The sequence below is a fragment of the Schistocerca cancellata genome, chromosome 3 (genome assembly GCF_023864275.1).
Source record: "Schistocerca cancellata isolate TAMUIC-IGC-003103 chromosome 3, iqSchCanc2.1, whole genome shotgun sequence".
NCBI lineage: Eukaryota > Metazoa > Arthropoda > Insecta > Orthoptera > Acrididae > Schistocerca > Schistocerca cancellata.
Window position 1 is genome coordinate 563,374,133 of NC_064628.1, and position 13,936 is coordinate 563,388,068.

The following is a 13,936-nucleotide window of genomic DNA, read 5'->3' on the forward strand; positions in this document are numbered from 1 at the left end:
GCGACCACAGAGTCGATGTTTGTATTTGTGTTATCTGTGTAATGAAAGAAAGCGCAGTTTTCAAATTTTGTAAAAGCAACTAGGAGAGACTGGCTGTTCGTACTTATCTTCCTACTATCTACCTCCATAATATAAGCATCTTGGGCTGTAGTTGTTGTAATTACGTAATATACTGGCTGATTTTGAGATACTTATGTGCTGTTTTATTATCTGTTAACCAGCTCACATGTTTCATTTCATTATTCATTGTACCAAGAGTTTCACTTTTCAGCATTTCTAGCAGGGAAGACACAAAATTTCGATGTGATACCGATCCGTCATTTGCGTGATTTTATTACTAATTTCCAACTCCCATTCTTATTCACTATATGTGCAGTATGTGAAGTCATTCAAAAAAGAAGTCCGAGGTTTTCAAACCAATCATACAACACAGAGGGTCTATGGAATTGCGATTTGCAAATGACATCTACTAAAATTCAATCAGTCCACAACCTCTGTTGTGCAGCTCCCAACATCAATCTGGAACCACAGTCTTCATACTGGAAACGGAATTCTAGAATATTTGATCTGGCAGAGGCGGAAGCGCCGACTTACACTGGCGACCCCGCCCACACACTTATTAAATAACACTAATTGCATGTAATTGTCATTCTTTTCAATCAACTAATTGTCTAATTCATGTTCACTCAAAGTATTATTGCTTCAACATAAAATAAACAATAACCTGAACTTGAAACACATAGAAAGAGATAAAGTGGAAGTATAAAGGAAATTAAAGGAAATACGCTGATAAGCATGACCACTGCCCACTGTGACATCGTGTGCCACCTGGTGACATTGTGGGATCGTGATGCTGTAACGAAAGTACGTAAGCAAATCAGACAAGAACAGCGAAGAGAAAGGCTGCAAATGGAGAAATCCATTGAAATAAGCGACTTTGACGAAGGGCAGATGATTATTATTACGCAGAGCCTGTGAACGAGTAGCTCGAAAACGGCGAAGCTGATTGAATTTTCGCGTACCACTGTCTTCATCATCTACAGAAAGAGGTAGAAGGGCATTGAAGCTATCACTAGGCGCTAAATGTTTGGACGTCCACGACTCTTCACAAAACGTGGGGTTCAGAGGTTTGTCTGCTCTATGAAGTAGGATAGATCTCTGCTGAAAGAACACAATGCTAGTGCACGCACAAGTATTTCGGAGCACACTGGAAGTCCGAGGCAGATCAGCCCTATGCCTGCCTTCATGTGTTGACCCAACGACATCATAGTTACAAATGCAGTGGGCACGGGACCATCGGGATTCGACAGTCGATCAATGGAAACGTGTCGGCTCTTCGGATGAATCACATTTCTGATACACTAATACGATGGTCGTCCCCACAAACGCCGTCATCAGGGTGATAAAAATGGTTCAAATGGCTCTAAGCGCTATGGGACTTAACGTCTGAGGTCATCGGTCCCCAAGACTTAGAACCACTTAAACCTAACTAACCTAAAGACATCACATATATCCATGCCCGAGGCAGGATTCGAACCTGCGACAGTAGCAGCAGGGTAGTTCCTGACTGAAGCACCTAGAACTGCTCGACCACAGCAGTCTGCTTCATAAGGGTTAACGGCAGCTCGAAACGTGCAGCGCGCCACGGACGCAGGCTGCTGGGAGCAGTATTATACTTATTATACTACAGGAGCCATTTTCCTGCGCTTGCATACGACCTGTGGTTGTAATCGAAAACACACTGACTGCTGCGAACCACCTGCATCTCTTCATGCTTGAGCTCTTCGCCAACGGTGATGTCATTTTTCAGCGGTGTAACTGTCCGTGTCTCTGAGGCAGAACCGTATTACGTTGGTTTGAGGAGGATTATAGCAACCTCACGATGTCTCGGCGACCAATTTGCCTGATGTAAATGCTATGGCACCCATCTGGATCGCTATCGGGCGCCACCACGGCGTCCACAAACTAGCGAACCATTATTTACGAGAATTACATGAATTGTTGGTAGACACCTAATGCCACATGCCGCCACAAACCCACCAGCAAACTGTCGGATCCCTGTTACGCAGAATAAGTGATGCATTTTGTTCCAAAATAGGCAAACGAGATATGAAGAAGGTAATAATAATGTTTTGGCTCATCAGTGTATAAGGAATAAAAATACCAAAACCAACCTGCAACCAAAATGAGGGCATTCAAAGTACGAGAAAATTTATTACTACGCTTAGGTCTAAACAATACGTAATTTAGCTAGTATGTAAGGTAATGGGGATAATATGGAGCTCTTCCAAGTAGTTTGTAATTTAAATTTAAAGCACAACAGCAGAAATATGTTGGGCTGGTGTACTTCGATCAAAACGTTTCATAATAGAATTAAGTTATAAAGATGTTTAGAACAACTGCAAAGTAAGTCGTTATTTTATTACGAAGACACCATTCAGTTTCGATCTTTGCAGTGCCAGACAAGTATTGTATGTCTTATATTGTGTGCAAAGACGTCATTAAATGAAGGGAGAGAGGTGAAGCTGTGCCAAAACTCAGAGTTATTCCTAATTATGTAAATCTGATAGCATGTCATAAATTAGTTCTGATTTTAAATTTTCGTGCTTAAGAATAAAATTATGTATTAAATGCAGAGTGAAAATAGTGTAATGCAAAATGAACATGAAAATACTTGTTTGGTGTTTTGATGAGCGCCGTAGTTCCATTGCATAGTGCTTTTTTTTTAATTGCACGAATTATGAAATTATGTGGTGATAAATGTGTATAAAATTATATAATGTATTTAGGTTTAAGCATTTAAATCTTGTAAAAATTGTAAACGAATTGTGGCCATGTTTGGGAATTATTTTGATTAATATAGTGTCATGTGACCCGACTCAGGACTGGAGATATGAGCGGAAAAATGGGGTCTTTGGTCGTTGTCCGTTGTGGTTCTAGGTTCGGAGCAGCAAAGTGCCGCGAGTGTAAACATGGCCACCAGCATATGCGAATAAACTGTGAAGGAACAACGTGAAAGTGTGTGGGCGCGAGACAATAAAACGTATACGAATTGCACTGATTATTATTTATCCAGATCGGATTTATTTGTGAACTTTAATATGCAGGGCCACAAAGTTAGAAGTGTTTCTTTTTTTAATTAAATAAGTTTTAATCTGAACTTGTATAGTGTACCTCGTTTTGCGCAAGGTGGACAATTGTGTATTCAATTCACTGCTGTTCAAAGGCAAAGGTATTAGGGGCGCAAACGCGACTGTTCACTACCAACTCCCTTTGCAGATGAGCCACGTGAAAAATAGGTAGTGAACGAGCTCGAGTACAGTTGCAATTGGGGGCTCGTCCGGGATAAGAATTTCTCTATTCCATAATATTTTGGATCAGGTGTCCACCAGATGTTTAGGCTTTTGAACAGTCAGTGTAGGAGCTCTGAGCTAAATCACTGCATTACCAGTAATGGCGCGTTTGTGCCGGACAAGATACGTGCTGCACCTTGGTTACACCAATATAAGACCTCCCCGATTATGAGGCAGTCATTTACACTTCCTGGTGAGTCGACCATGCGCTACCATCGGTGCTGAACATGCTTCCATGCCATGTCCACATGTTGCCGCTAGTTAATCCGTCATCCGTGCCGCATCCCCGTGTTGCTGCAGGTAACACTGTCGTCCATACCTTGTCCATGTGTTGCTGCGGGTAAAGCAGTTGACAAAGCTGTATCAACGTGCTGTGTGTCCACGCTGCCGGCTAAGGTTCATTGCATAGCTGTGCAGCCATCACTGACTGCAGCTACATTGCAAAATTATGCCCTTTCATTAGCCATGGCCGATGAGATGCATGAATCTCAAAGTGAAGGCGATTCAGTGGATGTTAAGAGTAACTGTAGAAGCCCTAGCATGCCAAAAGAAATAGGGGAAATAGGCCTGATACCAGGATGTGACCAGAGTGAATTTTTTGTAAGGCTTACCAGTAAATTAGGAGAAATAGATTCAAAAATTGGGAATATAAAAACTGAAATAGTTGGAGAAATGGATTCAAAAATAGGGGATATGGAATTGAGGGTTAGTGATAAAATAAGGACAGTGAGTGATTGGGTATCCCATGTAAATTACATAAAGCTTTGTTGCCTGAAGAAAGGGGTAAAATAAAATTTAAAATTGCCAGAAAACTGGAAGAATTAAGTGAAGAAGAGAACGTTGAGTTCGCTATTAAGGATCTGTTTGAAGGGGATACTGATTTATGTTCTGGAGAAAGACCTAAAGATGTTTGCATTATGCAAGAGGAGAGCAGGAGTGAAACAAAGTGATTTATTACAGGAATCAGGGTTGAACAGAGTAGAAATAGTGGTAATACAGCCAATAATTGATATCAATGTGGGAGGAATTACACATCTGGCTCAAGTTTATCTGCAATTTCTGAATCTTTCTGGCAGCAAATTAAATGTTTAGGATTAATAGAACTACCAGTTACAGGAGTTAAAATTAAGACAGCAACTGGGACATGTAGTAAGCCCATCAACAGAGAAGTATCACTGGAAATTAACAGAAGTGATTATTGTTTTGATATTGGTTGCTTTGTGGTGAAGGGTTTGGAATTTAATGAAATTTTCGGTATGAACTTCTTCTACAAATATGTATTATTGTAAAGGAAAGAGTGGTAGAATTTGATGCTGGTGGAAACAGATGAAGAATAAAATTTAAAGGGCAATTAAAAGGGGGTGAGACAACTACTCATTTACATAGGACAGATGAGGTTGGTAATGATACATGTACTGAACAGCAGATTATGACAAAGTAAATGAAATGGCACATTCAAATGAGGAACACAAGGCACAGCTTACAGATTTATTGTGTAAATATAAGCATATGTTCTCTGACAGACCTGGAAAGTTGTAGATTTCAATTATGTTTTGAGGGTATTGCCACATGAAGTTATAAGGGCCAAACCTTATCCTACAGCAATAGCTGATAAAGAGCATCATACTATCAAATTATACATAAGTGAGAGGTACATACCAAAAGAGGTGACATACACCCAAATTGGAGAATAAAATCATAAAACTATAAAAAAGGTGGCAGATATATACCAAAAGAGAGAAGATGTACTTATGTCTGCACTGCTCATAATTTTCTTTGCTGAAGATAATGTCACTTTTGCAGCAACAAACATAGTCAATGGGAGAGTAAATGTATTCAACCATGCAATCTCATGAAACTGCTGAGAACAAAAGAGGGAATTTCCTGTTAGTACATTTCCTACATCAAGCAGATGTTCTATAAGGAAACTCATAGAAACAAATTATCAAACTAAAAATTGGCAGGCACACAACAAAAGAAAGAAGATGTAGTCTGTTCTACACCAGCCTTATTGTCTCTGCTGCAGGTAATGTCTCATTTGCAGCAGGAAATGGGGGAGTAAAAATTTTCAACCACCCAATTTGATGAACATGCTGAGAACATTAGTGGGAAGGATGTGCTACATTTCCTACCTGTACACAGAAACTCAGATCAACAAATTGTCAAACTATAAAAAAGTGGGATTTACATCCCATAAAAAAGAATATGTAGTTACTTCTGCACCGTTCATAATTACCTGTACTGCAGGTAATGTCACATTTGTAGTCACAAACACAGTCGATGGCAAAATAAATATTTGCAACCATGCAATCTGATGAACCTACCGCAAAAGACAGAGAGATCCTGTTACTATGTTTTAAACACAAAATAAGAGATACACACACAACTCGGAGAGTCTAATTGTCAAACTGTAAAAAGTGGGAGGTACATACCAGAAGAAACAAGTCATAGTTAGTTCTGCACCACTAATAATTAAATCTACTGCAGGTAATGTCTCATTTGTAGCAACAAACACAGTTGTCGGGAGAGTAAATGTTTGCAACCATGCAATCCAATGAACTTGCTGAGGATGACAGAGGGAAGGTCCTGTTACTACATTTTGTACCACATATAGGTGATGTACACACAAACTCAGATAATCAAATTATCACCCCAGAATAATGTGAGAGGTACATCTAAAAAGAAAGATGAGGTAGTTAGTTCCATAGCGCAAAAAAATTATCTATGCTGCAGGTAATGTCTGGTTTGCAGTAACAAAGACAGTCGATGGGAGAGTCAATGTTTGCAATCAACTAACCTATTGAATGTGCTGAGAACAAAAGAGAGAAAGTCATGTTATTACATTTCATACCCCAAATAGGCAACGTATACACAAACTTTGGGAATAAAATAATCAAACTATAAAAAAGAGGGACATACATACCTGAGAAAGAATATGTAGGTAGTTCTTCTCTGCTCATAATTAGAACTCCAGCAGGTAATCTCTCATTTTCAGCAACAAAACATGGGCCTTGGGAGAGTAGATGTTTGGAGCCATGCAATCTCGTGAACCTGCTGATAACAACAGTGGCAAATTCCTGTTACTACATTTCGTATCCCAATACGTGACCTACACACAAATTTGGAGAATCAAATTATCAAACAATAAAAAAGCAGGAGATACATAACAAAAGAAGATGTAGCTAGATTACCAATGCTACTAATTATCTCTGTTGCAGGTAATGTAGCATTTGCAGCAACAAACACAGTTGATGGGAGGGTAAATGTCTGCAACCATGCAATGTGTTGAACCTGCTAGAGCAACAGAAAGAAGGTACTGTTGCTACATTTTGTAATACAAATAGGTGACATACACACAAACTCGGAGACTCAAATTATCAAACTATAAAGAAATGGGAGGTGCATACCGAAAGAAAGGAGAAGTAGTTCGTTCTGCACCGATCATAATTATGTCTGCTGCAGGTAATATATTATTTGCAGCTGCAAACACAGTCAATGGGAGAATAAATGTCTGCAACCATGCAATCTGATGAACATGATGGGAACAACAGAGGGGTCCTGTTACTACATTTCGTACCTAAAACAGATGATGTACACCAGGGCCGGCCAAACGCTGCATGGTGTGCAGACGTGCGAAAGTGCTGCACATGTGCGAGCGACAGCGACGTCTTTTATGAGACGTGTCCTAAATGAACGGCGGCGGCTCCACTTCCCTGTTTATGTGGTACAAGCAAGAGCGCAACATACCCAGTCTCGTTTACTCTTGGTAATCGTAACATTAACAGAGAAGTACTGAGAAATGGCAGGTACTGTGAAAAAGCAAAGGATGGGAGATCTATATTCTCAGTCGTTTAAAAATGACTGGGAACTGCAATTCTTTTTTGTATCCGTTGGTGAAAACTCACAGTGTTTGCTATGCCACTGAATAATAGGCGGCCAGCGTAAGTTTCCAATTGAAAGACACTACAATATATATCACAAAGACGAGTGTAGTGTACTCAGGAGTGAAGAACGGCAAGCAAAATTAAATGTCCTTAAGAAAATGGATGAGACATCAACTCGATTATCATTTCTCATGTCCAGTGATAAACGTGTTAGGATTTATTCCTTTCATAATTAAAAATTGTTTACTAACTGTGCATTAGTGCCTCATTCTGCTCCATGTTACATTATTATCAGGAAAGTTGGTAATTAAACCGATTGTTCCAATGTATACTTACATTTAGGGTTTTTTTTAATGTGTGAAGGGCTACGCTCAGCTGAAGTCGATAAAACGTGGCATTCATCTAAATGTCGGTTATTATGCAGATTTCAGACGGAGTTGATGAAAGATGTAGGAATAATGGTATTGAAATAACAGGTGATCGTCGAAAGGTCTGCGGTTATCATTCTGTTCAGAGGTCAGTGAGACAGAAATTATGTGGGTGTAACTGAGGGCACCGAGAATTAGTTATAGGAAACCTTGCATTAGTTTAATGTTATTTGAAATCATGAATAAGGTTCGTTGGAAGTCGCTAAGTGCTCTCTATCTTAAATACTAGATCAAAAACATTACTCGTATATACGTGCCGTCAGTCAAGCTGCCTTAATAAAAACCCACGGTTGTTAACTGTATACTTGTCTTACCGGGTTAAACTGTTAACATAAAAGTAGACGTCTCAATGAGTAGACTGTGACAGTATTTTAAATGTTTAATATGCGAAATACCTTCCCATGGTTGGCTTGCAAGCTGTGGAAAGAGCACTAGAATGCGCCGGTACAGAGTATCCCAGCAAGTGGATAAAGCGACATCTATGGGTACAAACATGCACTACATGAACGCTAACGGCTGCGGCGTGCACGCTGTGACCCAGAAGTTGCACATGTGCAGGAGCACCGCACGCGTGAAGAATTTCTGGCCGGCCCTGATGTACACACACACTCAGAGAATCATATTATCGAAATAAATAAAAGTGGGATGTACAATTAATAATTATCTCTGCTGCAGGTAATGACTCATTTGCAGCAACAAACACAGTCGATAGCAGTAAGTATGTCTGCTGAAGGTAATATGTCATTTGTAGCCTCAAACACACTCAGTGAGAGTAAATGTTCACAACATGCAATGTCATTGACCTGCTGAGAGCAACAGAAGGAAGTCACTGTCACTACATTTTGCACACCAGATATGTGATGGTACACACAAACTAGGAGAATCAAATGATTAAACCATACAAAAGTGAGAGGTACATACCAAAAGACAAGATGATGATTGCAACCACGCAATCTGATGAACCTGCTGAAAACAACTGAAGGAAGGTCCTGTTACTATATTTCGTACCCCAAATAGTTGACACAACACACAGTCAGAGAATCAGTTAATTAAATGATAAAAAGTAGGAGGTACATACCAAAACAAAGATGATGTGGTTAGTTGTGCACCACTCATTATCGTCTGCTGCAGGTAATGCCTCATCTGCAGCAACAAACACAGTCAATGGAACAAAAATGTTTGCAACTTTTGTATCCCGCCTGGAAGGCGGCACGTGGGTAGGAGCAGGAAAAAGTAAAACGCGTCGGTACTGCAAATACAATTAAAGCACCTTTACTAGTGTATAAACATACGCAAACATATTACATAACTTGGCAATGAGGTACAAAGTGTCCCGGCCGTCAGCTCTTGATCAAATAGCGAGACGTTGGAGCGGAGCTCGTAGAGCTCTCTCGCTCCGGCTAGAGTGCGTTGTCGTCAGTGTCTGTCCTAGTGCCAACCTAATAACTTTAATACACCGTAGCATCATTGCTATCGATACCACAACAACCATGCAAACTGATAAACCTATTGCGTACAATAGAGGTAAGTTCCTTTTACTACAGTTCATGCCCGAAATATAAGACTTACACACAAATTAGAGAACCATATTTTCAAACTATAAAAAGTGAGAGGCACATACCAAAAGAAAAAAGATGTACTTGGCTCTGCACTGCTCATAAATATCTCTCCAGCAGGTAATGTCCCATTCGCAGCAACAAACACAGTCGATGGGAGAGCAAATGTTACCAATCATGCAGTCTGATGAAACTGCTGAGAACAACAGAGGGCAAGTAATGTTACGTTTCACACCAAAAGTAGGTGACATAACCACAAATACAGAGAACAAAATTATAAAACAATACAAAAGTGAGAGGTACATACCAAAAGAAGAGAAGATGTAGTTAGTTCTGTACTACCCAAAATTATCTCTTCTGCTGGTTATGTCTCATTTGCAGCAACAAACACAACATACACTATGGGAGAGAAAATTGGGGCAACCATACAATCTGAAGAACCTGCTGAGAACAACAGAAGGAATCTCCCATTACTACATTTCATGCCACAAATAGATGGCGTGCACACAAACTCAAAGAATCAAACTATCACACTACAAAAAAGTGGGAGGTACATACCAAAAGGTAACATACACACATACCAAAAGAAGAAGTTGTGCACCACTCGTAATTATCTGTGCTGCACTTAATGTCTTATTTGCAGCAAAGAAACTGTCGAAGGAAGAGTAAATGTTTCCAACCATGTAATCTGATGAACCTGCTGAGAATAAGAGAAGGGAGGACCTTTTACTACATTTTGAACACCAAATAGGTGACATACACACTAAGCAAGGAAAATCCAATTATGAAACTATAAAAAAGTCAGAGGTACATAGTAAAACAACAGGATATAGTTACTTCTGCACAGCCCTTAAGTATGTCTTCTGAAGGTAATGTGTCATTTGTAGCATCAAACACACTCAGTGAGAGAGTAAATGTTCACAACATGCAATGTCATTGACCTGCTGAGAGCAACAGAAGGAAGTCACTATTACTACATTTTGCACACCAGATATGTGATGGTACACACAAACTAGGAGAATCAAATGATTAAACCATACAAAAGTGAGAGGTACATACCAAAAGACAAGAAGATGTAGTTAGTTCTGCGCCACTCAGAATTATCTCTCCTGCCGGTTATGTCTCATTTGCAGCAACGAACACAGTCGATGGGAGAGGAAATGTTTGCGACCATACAATCTGATTAACCTGCAAAGTAGAGTTCTGTTACTACATCTCATAACCCAAATAGGTAACATACACACAAACTCAGAAAATCAAATTATCAGACTATAAAAAAGTGGGAAGTACATACCAAAAGAAAGAAGATGTACTTATTTGTACAAAGTTCATAATTATCTCTGCCGCAGGTGATGTCTCAATTACAGCAACATGCAATCTGATGAACCTGCTGAGAACACAGAAGGAATATCCTGTTACTACATTTCAAACTACATGTAGGTGACACAACCACAAACTCAAAGAACCAAATAACTAAACCATACGAAAGCGAGAGGTACATACCAAAATAAAAGAAGATGTAGTTAGTTTTGCACCACTCAAAGTTATCTCTCCTGCCGGTAATGTCTCATTTGCAGCAACAAACACAGTTGATGGGAGAGTAAATGTTTGCTACCATGCAGTATGATTAACCTGCTGAGTAAAAGAGAGGGAAAGTCTTCTTACTACATTTTGTACACAAAGTAGGTGACATACACACAAACTTGGAGAATCACGTTATCAAATCTCATCCTCTCCGTGGGCCACCACCCTGGCGAAGTTCTGTTCTTTCAGGTGGATAGGCTTGCGTATCCCCATCAAGCTGAGGGCTACACCGATTGTAGAGGACCTACCGCCAGAAAGGCCTCAGGTGATGGATCAGACTAAGTGTGTCCCACAACGTCCCTTCTTTTCTGTCCATTCTTAGATCTTACCCAATTCCCTTTCCTAACCCAAGATGTGATGCGATCTGTGCCAAGGGGTGCATCCCACTTGGGTAGATGTGTCGCAAATGGAACCTCTGGGATACCAGGTGATCTCCCTCAGTAAGTATCCTTACATTGCGCAGGGTATTCGTGGTGTGGTCCATGTACATCCCCAAATCTCGTGGTACCAATATGGACACAACTAAAGAAAATAAATTAAAACAAACTGAGGAGCAAACTGAGACCTCAGGCACCCAAACATTGAGATCAGAATCTATGGAAGGCATTCCTACTACTGAATTAGGATCTAGTTCTGAGCCACAAGTGGGAACTGTAACGGAGAAGTTGGACCAGATCAAAACCAAAGCCTTGTCTGAGGCCCACAGGAGGAAACTACTCAGTGAACAGAGAAAAAAGGAATGGAAAGAATGGCTACCTAAAGACAAGGGGAGGGAATTAAAGGGACTTGAACCTAAGCCCCCCAAGAAAAAACTGTCTCAAGTCGAAGGGGATACGCTGCCCACCACAATGTCGAACACAGGCAGCAAGAAGATAAAGAAGAAATCTAAGACTCCCTCCTCCCTGGATAAGTAAGCCCAGAAGAAACCGAGGCAAGAAATAGGGAAAGAGACCTATAGTACTGCAGTCTCGGTTTTTAAGATGGCAGCCGTCACCTAGCAGCAGGAGGAACTTGTACACATGGTGCTCTTTGAAAAGATTGGGGGTGGATGCTGGTCCAGGACCCAACTTCAGAAGGGTCTATCTAGATTGTGGCGACCTCATTTTTGTCTGTGAGGGAGTGCACACCGTGGAATGGCTTAAGGACAAGGTGCCCATGATATCACCGTGAAAAGATGCGAAGCTGCTGGTCAAGACAGCAGAGAAGCTTCTTAAGACTATAAGGTATCAATATGGGTACCACAGATACTTAAGGATATCTCTCCTAAGACTCTGTTCTAGAAAATAGGGGACCAGAAGGTTGTACCAGAAGGATGAATCCTGTTGGTGAAGGTTGGAGAGAAGTCCCAGAAGGCATTGCGAGAGCAATACCTGAAATTGTTTTTAGGGTTCTCACAGGTCACTGTCAGGGTTATCAAAGACCTCAAAGGCAATGATGGCAGGCAGACGGAGATTGGAGGTGTTGCAGATTAATCTGCAGCACAGTAAAGGGGCCTCTACTGCCCTGAGCGGCTGCCAGGGGAGGCAGGAAGTAGACGTGGCCCTGATACAAGAACCCTATTTATATAAAGGGTGTGTATCGGGCCTTGGTGGCACTTGAGGTAATCTGATTTATGCTAGAAATTTAAGAAACTCCAGAACATGCATCTGTGTAATAAATGGAATTTCTTTCATGCCAATGATGGATTTCTGCTCCAGGGACGTAGTAACCATTAGAATACAGCAATGTGAGGAAGCTATCACAAGGGAAATTGTTTTGGCCTTAGCACACTTCCCTTAAGAAGACAGCTCTTCTCCTCCTTTGGAGGCGAGAAGACTTGCAGAAACTTGCCACCAGCAAGGTTACCAACTGTTGGTGGGATGTGATGCCAATGCCCACAACCCAGTGTGGAGCAGCAAGGGCACTAACAGTACACATGAGTACCTTCTTGAATTTCTTTTAGCTAACAATGTGGAGGTCCTGAATAGGGCCAATGAACCTACATTCAGGAATAGCAGAAGGGAAGAAGTAACTGACATAACTTCCGGTTAAATGGTGATGGGCATGTATGTCAAACAATGGCATGTGGTATTAGAGCCTTCCTCATTGGACCACATGTGCATTAAATTCAAGTTTGAAATGGGAATCAGACAGACCATGACCTATAGGAATCCCAGGAAAACAGACTGGGAGACATATAGGAGGAACCCTGACTTAGGCTTATTGGAAATTAAAACCTCGATGAGGAATTCAGTAGATTTTGAGGAAGTAGCAGAAGCTGTTACCTCTGCCCTCGTGACCTCATCTCAGGACAACTGCACAATCACCAAGAAGTGCACAAATAGGAGTTTGCCTTGGTGGAATAATAACTTGCAAATGCAAAGAAAACAGATACAAAGACTGTTTAACCTTGCAAGACATAAAGGACAATGGACAAAATATCGTGAGGATCTTGTCAGCTACAACCTTGCAGACAGACAAGCAAAGAAGGCATCCTGGAAGGCATTCTGTGAGGAAGTGGAGAGCATGGCTTCTCAGGCCAGACTTCACAGAATCCTCACTAGAGTAGCAGCCAACCCAGGAGGTACACTGAGGAAGGTGGATGGGGAATATACAAAGACTGCACATGAGGTGCTGGAACTGTTCCTCAAAACTCACTTTCCTCAATACGCTCTGCCAGACAACCCAGACCATAATGTGATCCCGGAGAGACAATGGTTCTCAGGCACTCGAAGAGAGGACTGGGAATTGACCAAGGAGTGTATGGACTTCCAGAAAATGCAATGGGAAGTGGGAACATTCCAACCCTTCAAGTCACCTGACCCAGATGGAATCTTTCCAGCTCTCCTGCAACAGGCAGGAGAGAATCTCATAAGAGTCCTATGCAGATTATTCAGGATTAGCCTAGCAGTAGGAATCATTTCCAATGCTTGGAGGGCAGTGAAGGTTGTCTTCATACCACAGCCATGGAGAATTGAACATACCAAAGCAAAGGGTATGAGACCAATCAGTCTGTCCACCTTCATTCTCAAAACATTGGTAAAACTGGTTAATGTATACGTTGGGGAGAGGAGGCTAACTAGGGCCCTTTACATTCAAACCAATGAGACAGCTCTCCATCAACTCGGGAGGGTGGAGAAAGCAGTTCACTT